The following is a 14,536-nucleotide window of genomic DNA, read 5'->3' as shown; positions in this document are numbered from 1 at the left end:
AATCTCGCGTTGCCACTAGAGGAGCAGTAACATCGATGGAAACATCGATTCATCGATGTTTTTGAAATTTTCTAAATCATCGATGTTTTTTTTCATCCATCGATGTTTCTGTGCCGTCACTATCAAGAGAAAAAGGCAAAGGAAAGGTACGTAAAACGGCAGATTTTTTATTTTTCTATTATATTATTAAAGTTATTCATTTGCATTTTGCAGTAATAGAACATTCGATTGGTGGTGCAGGTGACGGCGTTAAGATGGACAAATTCTTGATGTCATTCTTGCAACTGCTGTTGTGAGCGTTCAAACGAAAAGTGGCGAATTTGTCTTGGCTGGAGCGTTGCTCGACTCAGGATCACAAATAAACTTTGTGACCGATGAGCTCGCTCAGAGACTTAAAATTTCAAGAGAGGATAGCTTACGAAGCATTGGTGAGCTTCACACGGTTGTGAAGTCGCGAGTAGGGAATAGCCAGTTGTCGTCCGATTTTTGGATCCTAAAATATATTTCTGGTTATCATCCGGATCAAGCGGTGAACACCAGCGGGTGTAGAGTGCCTGAAAATATTCAGTTGGCAGATCCATTCTTCTTCAAGCCCCAACAATATCTATTTGTTAGTTGGCCAGATCAAGCAGGGGCCTGAACTTCCCATCCTACAAAAAAAAGTTCTCGGCTGGATAGTGTCGGGGAGATGTGCCTCTGAAGATAAAATAAAGGCTAACAAAATGGTACATCTCAGCTGCCTGGAGCAAGCGTTGAAGTCAATTGACACAACCCTGCAGAAATTTTGGTCTGTGGAGGACCTGCCGCTCAAGGCTAGAGTCCATACTCCTGAGCAGCAACTTTGTGAACAACACTTTAAGAAAAATACTCAAAGATTGTCGTCCCAAATTCTCTTGGCTTATCATACGATGTTGCAAAACGTAGATTTTTGTCGCTAGAAAGGAAATTGTCAAAGGACCATTCGTTGAGGAAGATGTTTATTGAATTCATGGAGGAATATGTTTCCATGGGCCACATGTCTTCCACCAATGACAAAATGCCAAACACACCGCACTATTTCATTCCGCTCCAGTTCGTTCTACGGCCACAAAGTACTTCAACCAAGTTGAGAGTAGTTTTTGATGCATCGTGCCGTACATCGACGCAGGTATCGTTGACATCTTGATGGTAGGCCCAACCATTCAAGAGGAGCTGTACTCGACACTGCTTCGATTTAGATTGCATAGGTTTGCCCTTGCGGCCGAAATAAAAAAAAATGTATCGCCAAGTAATGGTGGAGGAATCTGACCGAAACTTTCAGCTCATAGTATGGAGACGAGATCCTTCTGAGTCTCTGAAAATCTTCAAGTTAAATACCGTTACATATGGAACTTCGCCAGCACCTTTTTTGGCGATCAGGTGTTTAATGCGGCTAGGAGAGATGGGGCAAGCAACTTATCCAAAAGCCGCACAGATTATTCAGAAAGATTTTAATGTTGACGATTTGTTGACTGGCGCCGGATGCGTTGAGAACCTGCAAGGCCTTCGAAACGAAGTTTCTCAGGTTTTGCAAGAGGCAGGATTTGAACTGGCAAAGTGGTTTTCAAACTGCCCAGAGTTATCCGCATATGATAGCGCTGTAATGCCACTAACGGCAGACTCAGACGTAACTAAGACCCTTGGCGTGGTTTGGTTACCGGTTAAAGATTACTTTCAATTTCGGCTGAATGACTTTTTCCTGGATCCTCGCGCGACAAAACGAAATATTTTGTCGGTGACTGCTCGACATTTCGATCCACTTGGCCTCTTGTGTCCTTTTGTCACAAGGGCAAAGATGTTGTTGCAGGAGCTGTGGCTTCGAAAGTTAAATTGGGACGAGTCGCTACCAATGCAGTTGCTTACTTCATGGGATACCTTTAAAGCAACCTTCTGCAGCTGCCGAAAATTAATTATCGCGATTCGTCCATACAGATCCGCAAGTCCCGATTCAAATACATGGATTCGGAGACGCTTCCATGCGAGCGTATGGAGAGTGCATCTACGTTCGTACTCAAACTGCTAAAGGTTTAAAGGTGTCTTTATTGACCGCCAAATCAAAAGTAACTCCCCTAAAGGCGAAAACTTTGCCTCGCCTTGAGCTGTGCGCAGCTCACCTTTTAGCAGATCTGTATAATCGTGTCAGGGCATTGCTAAATTGTCCCATTGAGAATGTTTTCCTATGGACAGACTCCGAGATCACATTACACTGGATCAAAACCCAGCAGACATAGTATCCCGTGGATGTGACGTTGAGGAGCTTACAACGTCCATCTGGTTCGGCGGGCCTCTGTTCTTGCTGGACTCAGAAATTAATAATAATTGGCCTGTAAATCAACATTTCGAACTGCCGGCCGCAGTAGTGTCGATGGAATTACGCAAATCGGCATTAGCTCTTGTAGTCAGCCCAGAGCCAAATTATCTGCTTCAGAAAATAGAAAACTTTTCGTCGCACCTTAAGCTCTTGAGAGTTTTCATATGGGTTCTCCGCTTTATTCAAAGGTGCAGAAAAGGGACGAAGGCCTTTAAAAAAGTATTTCGCCAAGAGAACTGAATTTCGCTTTTGAGAAAATTGTTGAAGCTATCCAATTTCACGAATTCAGTGACAGCATTAGTAAAATTCGGAAAAAAAAAGCAACGAATATTCAAAAGCTAAGCCCCTTTATTCAGGAGAATAAATTAAATTGGTGTTCCTCGACATTGCTATGAGTTGGGGGTCGGGTATTGAATGCTCCTATCCCGTACGAAGCCAAATTGCCGTTGTTGCTGTCTAAAAGCTCACAATTCATCAGATCATACGTGTTTGCCTTGTTTGTCTGTTTTGCGTCCAAAGCGGTCCACTTGGAGCTTGTGTCTGACCTAACCACTGATGCTTTTTTGTTGGCTTTTCAAAGGTTCGCGAGTCGTCGCGGGATACCGAAGAAGGTGTGGTGCGACAACGCCACCAACTTCGTCGGAGCCGACCGGCACATGAGGGAGTTCCGAGCCCGTCTGGAGGAGCAGGGGGCGGTATAGAAACATACGCATCAAAAAAGGATGCGAGTTTGCGTTCATACCGTCCAGAGCACCACACTTCGGCGGACTTTGGGAAGCAGGTGTGAAGTCTGCAAAGCACCTGTTCCTTCGGACGGTCGGCCATAACCTCTTGACCGCGGAGGAGCTCGGAACTCTTCTCACCAGCGTGGAGGCCGACCTGAACTCCAGACCGCTGGGAACCCTCAGCAACGACCCAAACGACGGCGAAGCCCTGAACCCCCGGACATCTGCTCATCGGTGGCCCCATCGTCGGAAGCACTCTCGGACCAAATCAATTTGACCTGCTTGCGTCGATGGCGAGGTGTCTTGTCGCTTAAGCACAAGTTCTGGCAGCGATGGTCCCGGGAGTACATCTCCAGCCTCCAGCAGAGGTCCAAGTGGCACAAGGAGGAGCCAAATCTCGTCGCAGAGGACAACCTTCCACCCCAGCAGTGGAGGATCGGGCTAGTGGAACGGTCCACGCCGGCGCCGATAAAAAGGTTCGGGTGGCGGACGTTCGGACTCCGGAAGGACTCTACCGGAGAGCGATCCATCGGCTGGCGGTATTGCCGGCGTTGGGCTGAAGGAGGTCGTCCCTTCAGAAGGTGCGGTGTTTGCGCACTTGGTGCGTTTATTCAAATTGTAAATTCTCTCTAGTTTTAAGGCGAGAGCGGGAGCCAACAAAGCTTTCGTTCGCTCTTGTGAATTCTCCCCGTCTCTCGCCCCCCTAAGATAAGCATAGCTATAAGAGATCATAATTGAAATTAAAACCAGTGTTAAATTGAACCCGATCAACATCGCACTCCCTTTCGTCGATTTCGTCGTCTCAAATATAAAATCGTCAAATATCCAATCAAAGTCGCGTTTTTTATTAATACAAAGTAGTATTAAAACAAGAGCGAACGCTATAGTCAAGTGCCTCGACTATTAGATACCCGTTACTCAGCTAAACAACTTAATATAAATATGCCTTCTTGTATGTTTACTGTGTACGATGTAAATACATACATATGTATAAGCTTACATACATACACACATACGCCATTGTTTGACTCAGACCTCCAATTTGGCTAACTTGATTTGATTTGCATAGTTCTTGGCACATAGTTCGGTATTGACAAATGAAAAAAACCATCGCAATTTCCTTTAATATAAATCCTTATCGAGAATTAACGTTGACTCTGTTGAGCACCTTGGCCAGCTGTTCCAAAGTCATCCATTAGATGGCGCTATTGTATTGCGCCATCTACCCCAAGACATTGGTACCACGGGCCATGAAAGGCGGAAATGTAGGCGCTAGCCAGGCTTAAGCGTTTAATGGGTTTTTGGGCGTAAGAGTGGGCGTGGCAAACTTTTATTAGGCCAATCGATAGGTTTTTTTTTTTTTTTTGCGCGCGGAGTCCCACGGCCCACTTACCCGCCCAACCGACCGAGGGGCGCAGCCGTGTATCGTACGGCACGATTCGCGATAAGATAGACGCGAGATAGGAAAATAAAGGTAAAGGTCCGGGGAAAAAAGTAATAGTTAGATGAATCTTGTGCCAATGAAGCATGTATTAATCGTTTTAGGAGAGGCAGAGAGTCAAGATTTGAGATTACAGGAAAAAGTCTATTATAGTCAGAACATAATACTCTGAAAGGCTCATGCAAGGCATAGTTAGAGCTACAATAATTTAAAATTAGGGGAATATAATTTCTAGTTAATCTACTTGGCACAGAAAAGTTGAGCCGACTTAACAAGTCGGGGCAGTCAATATCACCATGTATAAGGTTATAAATAAAGATAGTACCAAGCATCGTTCTACGGTTGGCTAGGGATGGTAAATTAATCAAAAGAAGTCTACTAGAATAAGAATAAGATAAGATTTGCATCCCAGTTTAGGTGCCGTAAAGCAAAAAGAAGGAAGTTTTTTTGTACAGATTCAATACGACCAATATGTATTCCGTATTGTGGACTCCAGACGGGAGACCCATACTCCAGAATCGGACGGACTAGCGAAATAAATAAAGTTTTAGTCAAATAAGGATCATCGAATTCTTTTGACCACCTTTTAATAAATCCAAGCCCTCCTCTGGCTTTATTAACCATGTACGAAATGTGATTAGAAAATTTTAGTTTAGGGTCCAAGAGAACGCCAAGATCGTTTACAAGAGTTATTCTATCCAAAGAGCTGCCACTTAACGTGTAAGTCGCGTATATCGGATTGGCCCGATAAAAAGTCATCAGCTTGCACTTGGAACCGTTTAAATTTAGTAAATTATCTCGGCACCAGTTTTGAAAATTATCTAGATCGGATTGCAAGTCTAAATGGCAGGAAATGTCCTTATACTGCAGGCACAACTTAACATCATCTGCGTACATAAGTACGCGAGAATGACTTATAATTGAGGGAAGATCGTTAATAAATAATGTAAAAAGTAACGGACCCAGATGTCTCCCTTGTGGGACACCGGAGGTAACACAGAGAATTTCAGAAATTTAATTCATTCAGATAACTTGAAATCCATTTAAGCAGATCAGCTGGAAAACCTAAAAAATTAAGTTTTTGAATAAGAAGTAGGTGATTTACAGAGTCAAATGCTTTACTAAAGTCAGTGTAAATGACGTCTGTTTGAAAACTAATATTGAAGCCCTTTATAACAAATGTAGTAAGCTCTAGAAGGTTTGTGATTGTAGATCTACGATTAATAAATCCGTGTTGACACGGAGAAATGATTGCAAATGAGGAGTAATAATTTTTTCAAAAAGCTTAGGAATAGCTGGCAACTTAGAAATACCTCTGTAGTTACTGGCTTCGAACTTGTTACCTTTTTTGAAAAGAGGAATAACAAATGATTCCTTCCAAATATTTGAGAATTGGGAGGTTTCTAGAGATAAGGTAAACAACTTGTGAAGAGGTTTGTACAGGGCCTTAGCGCAATACCTAAGCACGCACCCTGGAATACCATCGGGCCCTGGCGAATAAACAGGCTTAATACGAAGAAGATCCAAAAGAAGAGAGCTTTCTGTTAAAGTGGGACAGAATATGAGGTTTGACTTGGACATGGTGTAAGAATAAGGCTGTGATGAATAATCTAAAGTAGAGTAAGTCGTTTGAAAAAATTGCGCAAATAAATCGGCTATTGCCTGATCGGTGGTTGCCGTCATGTTTTCGAATGACAGCGGGGAAGGAAAAGAATTAGATTTACGCTTGGTGTTAACAAAATTATAAAACTTTTTCGGGTCCTGAGAGAACTGGACCTTACAACGGTTTAAGTAACTATTATAACACTGAGCATTAAGCACGGTAAATCTTGACCGAGCACTTAAATATCTAGTAAGAACAGATTGAGAACCGGTTATTTTATATTTCCTAAAAAGTCTGGACTTTACATTTCTTAAGTGTGTCAACTCCTTGCTAAACCAAGGTGATTTATTGGAAGTTGACGGTTAGTACCACGGAACACAGGAATTAAAAAATGAGTTTATTGCAGTGTAAAAAACATTAACTGCATCGGACATATTAATGCATAAGTAAAGATTAGACCAATTAAAGCCAGAAATAAAATTATTTAGCCTTAGAAAGTCTGCCTTGCGAAAACAATGCATTCGTTTGGATTTTTCTGATTTTTCTTCTATAACTCTACCCATATCAAATGATAGTTTGATTGTTGGGTGATATGGATCTTCAGGTTGCGTGAGTGGTGCTACTCTGGACAGAAACACACCTTCAGGATTTGATACAAAACACAAATCAAGTAGGCGACCTAATGAATTTCGAACATGGTTTACTTGAGATAGAGATATGTCAAGCAGGCCATCAATAAAATCATGCTGTGCTATAGGTAGTAAGACATTCGATCCATCCTCAGTGGACCAAGTAACTCCAGGTATATTAAAATCACCTAGAACTATCATCTGATCCCTATCGGAAAGCTTATTTGCAACGGACTTAATAACGGATAGGTGATTTAAATAATCAGGAAGTTCAGACAACGGCGGAATATATGAGCAAGTTATGTATATAAAGTTACCAGGAAGCGATAACTTTACACAAATAAATTCAATGGTATTGAATTCATCAAAAAAAAACTCCTCAGACGGGAAGTTTGAATCAACTCCAATTAAGACTCCACCTCCCCGTCTAGAGGGACGGTCATACCTATATATTGTACTTACCTGGAAAAACTTCGGATCTAAAGATCTCCGGCTTTAACCAAGTTTCTGTAAACATAATATGAGATGCAAAGGAAAGGCTATCGGAATACAATTTAGTGAGCTTGCTACGCAAACCTCTTGCATTCTGATAGGAAAGAAGGAGGTTAGAAGTTAGTTTTTTGAAATTGGTACACTGGTTTTGCCACGACTAGGAAGTTTTCGAAGCCTCGAACTCTTTTACAACCATATTATCCGGCCAAAAGTCGCCCGAGCATATGGCTTCAAAAAGCTCGTTAGGGACAGTTATCTTGAAAGATGAAATGTCTCTAGCATAAGAAAACTTAAACTTTTCCACCTTTAACTATGTAGGGAGTTTGGGGGTACCGGATCCAAGAGGCCTTTAAAGGAATTTGGATAACGGGCTCTTCGACTTGACCTCCGCTTGAAACCGGACTCACGGGGACGTGGTGTCCACGTGTCAGTCTCCAAACTACTACGCAGACTAGACCCTAGGTCAATAGATCCGGCGGGACGGGCCACGCGCAAATCCCAAACTACGTAAGGGGAGTGGGGAAACTACCGGAGAACGGATCCGGCGGGACGGGTGTCCACGCACAAATCCCAAACTACTCAAGGGGAGTGGGGAAACTACCGGAGAACGGATCCGGCGGGATGGGTGTCCACGCTCAAATCCCAAACTACGCAAGGGGAGTGGGGAAACTACCGGAGAACGGATCCGGCGGGATGGGTGTCCACGCTCAAATCCCAAACTACGCAAGGGGAGTGGGGAAACTACCGGAGAACGGATCCGGCGGGACGGGTGTCCGCGCTCAAATCCCAAACTACGCAAGGTTGGGGAACTACTGGATCGAACGGGAAGGGTCCGCGTTCGGGTGGTCCGATTGTACTAGTAGGAGCAAAAACTACAGCTACAGTGGCGAATAGGAAATATGTCCGCGTTCGGGCCCAAAGTAGTTGTGAGAAGAGGGTTAGGTTATTTTGCTGACTACAAAATGAAACACACACGATCGGTAGATATGATTAAACAATCGTAACACTTTATTGAGATTGTCCTCACCCGAGTCCGCTACACCGTTCTGAGCGTATGAGAACCTATTTCATACCAACCTCTTAAATTTCACCCGCGATATACAGCGTGGCGTTTGGCCGAATCCAAAACGGCGGAACACTCGCGATGAGAGAGCTGTGAAAGCTCGCGTTGGGTGTCGCGTTTGACCTCTTTGCGAATACATTTGCGGACTACACGTGGAGCCTCGAAGTTTCGTCGAGTCGTGTGCCGATGACACCTCTGCCTCGTTCCGCGATCCCGAGAGAAGAGCCAAGAGGCCCTGCTCCAGGTTATTGTGTGATCGCGTGCCCTTTTCTCCTTGTGTCCGCATTCGGGATTTCTCGTATTTTCCTACTACTGGTATCTTAGCTCCTTGCTTTTCTTGTATTAAATGCGCCTCGGCTAAATATCGGTTAGCGTTGCCAACCTGGGATTTTAACTTAGATATAACTTATTTAATCTTACTATGTCTTAATATTTATTGAACTTCGTTTAATTTCTCTTAAAACTATCATAAAGGTAAGAAAAGCCATTGTGGCGTACACGCCTCCTAGGCGGGTTCGTCACAACTATTACAATCGGCTTTTGTTTTGTCTTGTATATAAGACAATACATCAGAAGATGTTTGATCAGGGGAAAGCCGAGAAACGAAAATTTGTTTCTTTAGTGGAACCACTAAAAGTGATTTTGGTGGAGCAGACATTGTTTCTGCAAAACCAACTTGAGCCGGTTGTCCGGACTCAGTAGTCCCTTGTGGTGGAGATGCTACATTCTTAGAGATAGGTGGATCCACTAATTGTGAAACCACTACGGACAAATCGGAATTCTTAGAAGTCCCTGGTTGCATGCATTCTGTAACGGATTGTTCGGATACCGAATCTTTTTTAGCTGCTGATCTTAGCAACATTTGAGGGTTTGCTGAAATCAGCTGCTGATCCGCCGGAATGCTCTGTTGTTCTTTTGATTTCGGCTGCGGGGTGTTCCCCTTTTGCTCCTTACCACCAGCGGCCTTTTTGCGCTTAGGGGACTCTTCTAATAGCTAACGACTATTAAACTGCGAGTCCAGCGCAGAGAGGAGATCATCAGCTCGGCGAAAACTATCTCTAGCCACTCCGAAACAGCTAATCAGCCCCATCAGGCCGCCTTTAGTTTGGCGCATGAACGATTTCATCTCGTTCGCAACCTCGACACAAGCGTCACAACAAAACTGCAAATTGGGCCCGTTTAAAGGTCACTTGTCCGGCCAGTAAAACCGGCGCACTTGGTGTGCACCATATTTTCACACAGCCAGCAAGTCATATTAGACTGGTCAGCCCTGATTACGAGGCTGCATTTTTTGCAGAAGCAGACTAAATTTTTATTATTCATTTTATTTATTTACCACTGTACCAAGAAAGCGAATTGAAATTTATAAAAGAGCAGTTATAAGTACCGTAAGAGCGCAGAAACTGCACGCTTAGAACTTTCAAAGCAAAGAGAGAAAGAGAGTGGGAGCGTAAATAATTTAAAGTGCATGCACAAAAGACGGCGGGGATATAAGAAAAGAAAACACAGATAAGAATTACGAAAAACTAAAACAATTTATTAGTATTAAATACAAAGTGCACTCGCGAAGCAAACGGAGTTTAATTTATGTTTAAATAAACCGGACGAGAATTAAAATTGTTTTGATAAAACCCACCGATGGGAATAAACGAAAACAAAATGCAAAAATTCGAAGCGTAGAAAAAAAACACGACCGTTCACTTTGAAAGTCACACAAATCACGCGGTCGATACCTACAACAATGAAATTTTGCAAGGAGATCCCGATAAAGTTATTTCATCACGGGAACTAACACGGCTGAATAAGAAGCTACTTGTCGCGTCAGGTTGCACAAAAAGACTGTTATCGATACCGGTGGACTACCGTACCAAGTAACTTTCGTAAAAGGAAAATATTATTTAGTTACGACGAACATTGATCTGGACTTCAATGAAGACAACAACATTTGCCGAGTCTGGCTGGAATTTTGTGGTTCACCAAAAGTCGGTAGAAAAGTGAGGAAAAAAAATGCTAGGTTAGCAATTCAAAGGAGAGTCAGTCCTCTTGCTGTGCCTATTGAATTGAGAACATCGACCATCCATTTGACAACGGACAAGAAAGTCACCGTGAAACGAAAACACTTCCCAATAATTTCGGCTTGTGCGTTAACCATTCACAAATCACAGGGCGGGACATTCGATCAAATTGTCTATGAGTATGATAAGACTCATCCTCAGCAACTAGTTTATGTTGCACTTTCTCGTGTAACAGGCATCGAAGGTTTGTTCATTGTTACACCTCATGATAACCCAACACAATTCAGATTTCATAATAATCGTAGACAAGCAACAGCAACTTCTTCGTTATTGGCAGATTTCAAGAGGCTATCCTTAAATACACTGTAAACAAGAGCGCAGTTATTCTGAAGAGCAACATTTTATTACTTACCGAAACGTGGTTTACTAATGGTCAGCAATGTAATATACCACACTTCAATTGCATCGCTCAGTTCAAACGTGATACCGTTCATGCAGGGGGTGTAGCAATATATCAGAACATGAGGGATATAACTAGAATCGTAACGCCGAACATGGAGATGATTTCCAAAAACATTCAGGACTTTTCTGTTCGACATACAAGCGTTGCGGACCTTTGTGCGGCTCAGTGTGTAATAGAAAACGGTATCACGGTGGTCATGGCAGTCATCTACGTTTAACCGAATCAGAAAATTGTGGATATTCAAGAGTTCATTCACAGAGTACTGTTAGAATATACTGAAGAAGGTTCTCGACTTCTTAGGAGATATAATACAAATTTGTATGCCATTCCCCTAATTTTGGCCGGTGATTTTAACATCAACTTTTCTGATAAAAAATCAGAGCCACTGACACAATTTCTCCTTGAAGAATTTGATTTTAAAATTAATAACGACCCAACAATGTCTACAACAAGATTCAATACGACTATTGATGCTGTTTTTTCGAGATACTTGGACAAAATTGAATCTCAAATGTTTGTATCTTACTTTAGTTACCATAAGCAAATTGTCACTACGATTGAATTAACTGATGAGATTTATATACCTAGAATAAATAAGTAAAAATCATTTTTGTATAAATGTTGTAAATTATTGTTGTAAATCATTTCTCGCCCTCATTCACTCCTGTCTCTCCTTCATTGAACACCATCTCGTCATGCCTGCTAAAAGTACACATCGTTCCTCACGCGTGTCCCTAGACACACACTGTCTTTCTTTTTGGAACGAAGTTTCTTATGGCGAGGTATGAGTTTGGCGGAGGAGATTGAAGATTTTGCAGTCAAAACAAAACAATCCATTTGGCAAATATCGAGTGAAACATTCAAACGAATATAATTCCAGCACCGTGGAAGTCCCCATGCCCACATACTTTTATGGTTGGAAAATGCTCCAGATAATCTATTAAGTAACAGCACAGGAGTCATAGATATGGTCGACAAGTTAGTTTCAGTATCAGAATCAGAAGCTTCTGGAAATATCAAACTCTTAACACATAAACACACCTTCACGAGTTACAAAAAAAAGCATCCTGGGAAAAAAGATAATTCTCGATTTGGAGCGCCCTTTTTACCATCGCGTTATAACATTGATGCCAATGAAAGATACGGATGCGGTGAGTTTTTAAAGAGTATAAGAAAAAATCCCAATTACTGAGAAACAATTTGGAGAACTTTGATTACGATGGATTTGATTTTTGATTTTTATACTAAGAACTGGCAAGGTGCCCGCATCCTTGCTTGTGGTGGATAATTTTGAATGTAGACATGTCTGTATATTTTGCGGATAGCTCTCCACATCTGTATATTCCTTATTCGCATTTATCTTAAAGCTGGAGTTCTTATTTAAAAGTAATAGAGTATTAACTATATAATTTAATGTAATTGAGGTTTTCTTTCTTTACACTTTCAGTTTTTAACTGAAACTAAAATGAATCCCAATTTCCACACCACCCGGACGTAGGGGATACGGCGCGTTTTTATTTAAGGTGGTTTCCCCAAATAGGCCTAGTCCACAATTAAAACATTTTTAATATATTCTTATTTTAAAACCTCTCTGTAAACAACATTCTTTGTTTGACCATCATGAGACAGGATCATAAGGCTCTTTGCCGAGCTGACTCTTGAACAGGCCACATAAAATTGGGCGTGGGAGAAACACTCGTCCCCAAGGTCTAATCCAGCTACTTTCAAAGTCTGTCCTTGTGATTTATTTGTTGTTATCGCAAAACAAACCTTTACTGGAAACTGTAGGCGTTTAAATTCAAAAGGTAAGTTTGATGACGTTAGGGGAGTTCTTGGTATGAATACTGTCTCTCCCTTGGCGCAGCCAGTAAAAATAACGGCTTCAATAACAAATTTGTGAAGAGTTTTCACTTGCAATCTTGTTCCATTGCATAATTTTGTGGATTTTAAGTTTCTTAATAACACAATTGGTGTTCCGACCTTAAGCAAAAGAATATGCAATGAGAGTCCAGCTGGATTCTGCTTGTTAAGAAATTCTACAGGATAATGTACAGTATTTTCTGGCTCAGTAACAGAGTCTATTGATTTGTATGTAACTTCCTCTCTATTAAATGATTTTATTAGCTGATCATTAATTGAAGCAGCTCTGTCATTTCTTGAAGTTAAAATGGCTCGTTCTGATAACTAGTCCAATGCCTTATGTAAGATTTCTGAAATATCAGGAACAATTTTAGAAGTAAGCTTTTCCAATGTGCTTACTACAGTACCCAAGCTTGATGACAATTTTATTTTGCCCTCAAGCGTCGGATAATCTCCATTCCCTATTTTAAGTAGAGTTTGGGCAAAAACACCGGCAGTTTCATCACCTAGTAAATGTACGCGCATATTTTTTGTAAGAGCCATTTTGTGTATTTTACACCACAAAAAGGAAGATTTTATGCAAGATTTTATCTCATCAGCCCTTGTTCCTCGGTGTACAACTGGGAGTGTTTGTCTAAAATCTCCAGCTAATAGAACGGTAATACCTCCCATTAATAAGACATTGCCTTTTATTTCTTTTATCGATCGATCAAGAGCTTCAAATCCACCTTTATGAGCCATAGTACATTCATCCCAAACAATGAGTTTACAATGTTTAAGGACGAATGCCATATTAGACTATTTGGAAATGTTACAATAAGGTGTTTCTATATTTATTAAATCAAAAGGGCTGTCCGTCCTCCGGTTAAGAGCGTGGCCGCAATTCCTGAAGATGCAACAGCTAATGCAATTTTTTTATCTTGTCTAATTTTTGCCAATAGCAAATTTAAAAGAAACATTTTTCCAGTGCCACCAGGAGCATCCAAAAAATACATTCCTCCGTTTCCAGCGTCAATGCTGTCTAAGATTGTTTGTGACGCTGCGCGCACAATAAATAAGAATAAATGCATGAATTAAATGAATAATAATGAATTAAATGAATTAAATAAATAAGAATAAAAGCATGAAACAAAAGAAGTATTTAATTTCAAATTCAAACCGAGAACGCGCGCGCGCCAACGATCGCGCATATAGGGGCACTCTAGACCGAGAGAGAGATGGTCACACACCCGGCAAATCCCACGGACAACGGGCACGCTAGATCTCGCCGAGCCCTATATAAGACGGGCCACGGGCCATGGAAAGGCACTTAGCAGCCAACCGTCTAAGGGTGCAGAGGCAACTCCCCAGTGGTAGTAAGCAGCAAAGTCATTTTTGGGTGGACTAGATCATTCGATCAAAGTCCGCTTATATACATTGTAGTTAGTTCCCGTACTACTTCCTCCTCCCTCTAACCTTCCCGGCTTGCCGATCTGAAGGTATCCCTATGAGAAGTCTGATTTAAGGATCACACGGCTCACCGGCTGACTTCTCTCTCTCTTGCGGCTGACCTCAGGGTCCCCAAGCACCAACTTCTCTCTCTTGCGGCTGACCTCAGGGTCCCCAAGCACCAACTTCTCTCTCTTACGGCTGACCTCAGGGTCCCCAAGCACCAACTTCTCTCTCTTGCGGCTGACCTCAGGGTCCCCAAGCACCAACTTCTCTCTCTTGCGGCTGACCTCAGGGTCCCCAAGCAACCAATTCTCTCTCTCTTGTGACTGACTTCAGGGTCCCCAAGCAACATTCTCTCTCTCGCGGTCGACTTTCGGGTCCCCAAGCACTAAATAGATCTCTCTCGCTCGTGGCCGACTTCAGGGTCCCCAGGCACCCTATTCTCATTTCAGGTAACCCAACCCGTGCTGGTCCTATCGAGCAGC

Source organism: Drosophila rhopaloa, unplaced genomic scaffold, assembly GCF_018152115.1.
Source record: "Drosophila rhopaloa isolate 14029-0021.01 unplaced genomic scaffold, ASM1815211v1 contig_162, whole genome shotgun sequence".
Lineage (NCBI taxonomy): Eukaryota > Metazoa > Arthropoda > Insecta > Diptera > Drosophilidae > Drosophila > Drosophila rhopaloa.
The sequence above is the reverse complement of the archived record's forward strand: the minus strand, read 5'-3'. Positions refer to the sequence as shown.